Source organism: Nannospalax galili, unplaced genomic scaffold (genome assembly GCF_000622305.1).
Source record: "Nannospalax galili isolate Female #2095 unplaced genomic scaffold, S.galili_v1.0 scaffold189, whole genome shotgun sequence".
NCBI lineage: Eukaryota > Metazoa > Chordata > Mammalia > Rodentia > Spalacidae > Nannospalax > Nannospalax galili.
In genome coordinates this window covers 4,181,148-4,185,876 of record NW_008360331.1, presented here as the reverse complement: position 1 = coordinate 4,185,876, position 4,729 = coordinate 4,181,148, and the positions used below count along the sequence as shown (strand labels likewise).

Here is a 4,729-nt window from a genome sequence, read left to right as displayed (position 1 = left end):
CCAACAGGATTTAGTCAGGTTAGGGTCTGTCTGTCTAATGGCCTTATATGCTCCTTGAATTAAATTAAACAGTCGATCCCCTGTAGGCGAAACCTTTTGATTTGGGGGGCTGGAGGTCTGTTTTAACAGGATATGGGTGGGGGAAGTGCCAGAAAAAGGGTTGGGGAGGTGCTGTGAGGTGAGGTGCAGTGAAGTGACTTCAGGTATTAAGGCTGGCGGGGGATTTGGGTAGCTGGGGATGGGATTTTGGATAGGTAAGATGGGGTTGGGGCCTATAGCTACTGGATAGGAGGAGATGTCTCTTTTGATAGTAAACAAGAGGCCAGGATCTGTCCCCTCCTTGTAGATCCTAATTCCCCAGGAATGTCCCTTGTCCCAATCTGTGACCTTTTTTCCTGCTGCTGTGAATTCTACCCAGAGGGGGTGGCACCATTTACCTTGACAGTCCTAATTAGGAACATTTGGGATCTTATGGGAATAATTTGCTTTTACAGTGATGTAATCCCAGGACGAGGATGGGGACCACCCGGTGTCCCCGGTTGTTTCACATCCCCAATTTTTACAGTAAAAGTAGTCCCTTTCTCCACATTGGGAATTGAGCCGCTTATCTCGATGGTTACCTGGACAAACATAGAAGGTTAACAGATGCAACTTAGTTCGTTGTGGTTCACGACACCCTCCCCATGCTAAGTGGGGCCCTCCGAACAGGGGGTAAGCTTCCGGGCCGGGTACTTTATCAGGATCCGTAAAGTCTGATATGTCCCAGGGCGCTGGTGCTCCTAAGGCTAATTTACACAAATCTGGATACAGTATAGGCCACTAAGCACCCTTGGGTGCCATCTTGTGGGTTTCAAACATTACAATACCCATTTGATTGATTACCCATCAGGTAGTCAGCATAGGGAGATGGGGGCTTCCTTGACTGGGGACAAGCCTACAAATAAGTAAAATCATTAGGTATCTCTAGAGAGTCTTATTTTTAGAGGGTTGGATGTCTTGTGTAGATGCCATCTTCCAGCGTCCTCCTGGGTCGGGGCTCTTTTGTCATGGGAAGCATGGATCCAGGCCAAAATCCCATCTACCTTGAGGGCCATGGGTGTAGTCAGGAGAACCGTGTAGGGTCCTTTCCACAGTGGTTCAAGGGTCTTCACATTGTGTTTTCTCACATACACCTGATCTCCAATTTGGTAGGAGTGAGGCATTTCTGGACTACCAGGCCGGTAGACAGCAGCCAAGGGCCTCCAAACCTGGTTCTGGATGATCTGGAGGGCTTGGAGTCTTGTTTTAAGGCTGGGGTTGTCAAAAGAAGAGGGCAAGGGGGACAAGGTTACATTGAGGACAGGAGGCGGTCCTCCAAAAAGGATTTCGTAGGGGGTTAGGCTGTGTATAGCAGGAGTATTCCTAGCCCGAAATAGGGCTAGAGGTAGGAGCTGCACCCAGTCTTTAGTGCCAGTCTCCAAAGCTAATTTGGTTAAGGTCTCTTTAATAGTTCTATTTATTCTTTCTACCTGTCCTGAACTTTGGGGTCTGTAAGCACAATGTAATTTCTAATTAATCTCTAATGTTTTGGCCACTCCCTGACTTACCTGGGAGACGAAGTCTGGGCCATTATCAGACCCAATTACCTTGGGCAGTCCAAATCGAGGGAAGATTTCTTCAATCAGCTTCTTTACCACAGTCTGAGCTGTTTCCTTTCTGGTGGGGAAAGCTTCAACCCACCCTGAAAAAGTGTCTATAAACACTAAAAGGTATTTATACCCATATTTTCCTGGGAGTACCTCAGTAAAATCTACTTCCCAGTTAGTCCCTGGTCGTGTTCCTCTTTCTCTCTTACCAGATGGGACCTTTGACCTGGTAGCATTCACCAGGGAACATGAGACACAATCTCCCACTACCTTTTGAGTCTGGGAAGTAATAATGTTGTTCTTTTCTTTTCAATAGTGTTTTTTAGTTTCTTGTGTCCTAAGTGTGTCCACTGGTGGAGCTGGGAGATTAGCTCAAGTGCTGCTTCTCGGGGCAGTATGGTACGATTTTGATATCTCCACATCTTGGTTTCAGGATCCAAGGTAGCATTAAGCTTCTGAACAAGTTCCAGGTCTTGTTCAGTGTAGGTAAAAAGAGCTTCTCCCTCCTTTTCCTGTGCCTCCATTTCAGCCTTAAGGTCTGCGTGTGTGTAGAGAATGCAGGTACCTTCTGCTGCCTGACGGGCAGTTTCATCTGCCATCCGATTGCCTTGAGCAGTTGGCCCCTGGTCTTGCTGATGTCCAGGGCAATGAATTATGCTGACCATTTTATGCAAGTATAAGGCTTGTAGAAGGGCTACTATTGCTTCTTGTTTTTAATGTCCTTACCAGCCAAGGTGAGGACTCCCCGCCTCTGGTAAATTTCCCCATGTATATGGGCTGTGGCAAATGCATAGCGGCTGTTGGTGTAAATGTTGACCTTTTTACCCTCTGCTAATTTTAGGGCCTGGGTTAGGGCTTCCAATTCAGCACATTGGGTTGAAGTTCCGGCCGGCAGGGCTTGGGCCCAGACTATCTTTTCCCTATCGACCACCGCCGCCCCCACCTTACGCTCACTGTCTCGTAGAAAGCTGCTCCCATCCGTATACCAAGTGGCATCTGCATCTGTTAGGGGTTGGTCAGTGAGGTCTTCCCTGGTCCCATGTGTTTCTGCAAGTATTTGCTGGCAGTCATGGGGAATCTCAGCGCCTTTCTTGGGGGCTGGTAGCAGCGTGGCGGGGTTTAGGGTGGCAGGGCTACCAAACTTGATTTTTTTCTGGATTTAAATTCCAAAACAGGGGGGCCAGCCAGCAGCCACATTGTCCAATTTTTTTGAGAGATATGCCACTGGCCTTTTCCAGGGTCCCAGAGTCTGAGTAAGGACTCCTTTTGCCATTTCTTTATTTTCATCTACATATAAGACGAAATGTTTTGTTAAGTCTGGCAATCCCAGAGCTGGAGCCGTCAGCAGAGCTTTTTTTATTTTGTCAAAGGTTCTCTGGTGTTCTTCAGTCCAGACGAAAGGAATCCCATTCTTTGTCAAGGGATATAGAGGAGCTGCTATTTCAGCAAACCCCGGTATCCATAATCTACAGAATCCTGTGCTTCCCAAGAACTCTCTGAGTCTTCTGGCTGAGGTTGGTGGGGGGATAGAGGCTACTGCCTGTTTCCTGCTCTCCGTTAGCCAACGTTGCCCTCCCTCCAACCGATAGCCCAAATAGTTCACCTGTTGTAGGCAGATCTGGGCTTTCTTTGCCGAGGCCCAGTATGCAAGTTCCCCCAGTCTCAATAGGAGAGTCTCCGTATCTTGTAGGTAGTCAGCTTCTGTCTCAGCCACCAAGAGGAGGTCATCCACATACTGGAGGAGCATAATCTGTGGGTTTCTTACCCGAAAGTCAGCCAAATCATGGTGTAGAGCCTCATCAAACAGAGTAGGGGAATTCTTGAATCCTTGGGGTAGTCGTGTCCAGGTTAGTTGTCCCGATATTCCAGCTTCAGGATCCTTCCATTCAAAAGCAAAGATGGGCTGGCTAGCCGGGCTCAGTCTTAGGCAGAAAAAAATGCATCCTTCAGGTCAAGTACACTATACCACCTGTGACTGGGAGGCAAGGTACTCAGGAGATTGTAAGGATTTGGAACAGTGGGGTGTATATCCTCTATCCTCCGATTGACTTCTCTTAAGTCTTGGACTGGTCAATAGTCATTAGTTCCTGGCTTCTTTACGGGGAGCAGTGGGGTGTTCCAAGGGGACTGGCAGGGGCGAAGTATACCTATTTGTAAAAGTCTTTGAATATGGGGTCTGATTCCCTCTCAGGCCTCTCTGCTCATAGGGTATTGTCTGATTGAAACCGGAGTTGCAGATGGTTTTAGTGTGACCACTATTAGAGGCTGGTTGCATGCCAGTCCTGGGCCTCCTGTCTCAGCCCATTCCGAGGGGATTTTACTTAGCCAATCAGATATACCAGGAGTTTCTGCTATCGGTCCCTCATATAAAAGAATGTTCATCTTCCAGTCACAGGGTTAATACCTGTAGTGGAGCTCCATCTTTTCCTTTTTCAGTAGCTCCCTTTCTAGTAAAATGGATGTGGGCTCCCAGCTTAGAGAGTAAATTTCTCCCAAGAAGGGGATATGGACAGTCTGGGACCAGTAAGAACGAGTGGGAGACCTGTCCTGTGCTGAGGTTCACTTTTCTTTCTGTGGTCCATCTGTATGTTTTTCCTCTGGTAGCCCCTTGGACCCAGGCTGTTTTGGAACTCATGGGTCCCTCGGTTGTTGTCAAGACTGAGTGTTGAGATCCTGTATCTACCATGAAGGTGGTCCATTGCCCCCTATCTTTAAAGTTACCCTGGACTCGGGGGGGGCTCCTGGCCCCGACTCCCCTAGTCCCCTAGGGTGAGGACTAGGGTTGTCTTCTTTTGAAGTCTGTTCAGCTTCTTCGGACATTCTCGAGCCCAGTGTCCTCTCTCCTTGCAATAGGCACACTGGTTTTTATCCACTCGGGGCCTTCTTTTGTCTCCCAGGTCCCTACCTGGTCCTGCTCCCTGGACTACTGTGGCCAAAATTAGACTCAACTCTTTGTTTCTCTTTTTTTCTCTCCTATCTTCTCTAGCTTCCTGTTCTTTTCTGATTCTGTCCTCCCTTTCTTCTAATGTCTCTCGCTTATTATAAATTTTCTCAGCTTCTCTTACTAAATCCTGTAAGGAGTAGCCCTGAAGGCCTTCTAGCCA

At 47.9% G+C, this 4,729-nt stretch overlaps 1 pseudogene; it reads right to left on the bottom strand.

Annotated features, from left to right (window-relative positions):
• Positions 1–488: 488 nt before the first annotated feature.
• On the bottom strand, positions 489–4,239 carry LOC108490337 (annotated as a pseudogene).
• Between the last annotated feature and the right edge of the window lie 490 nt (positions 4,240–4,729).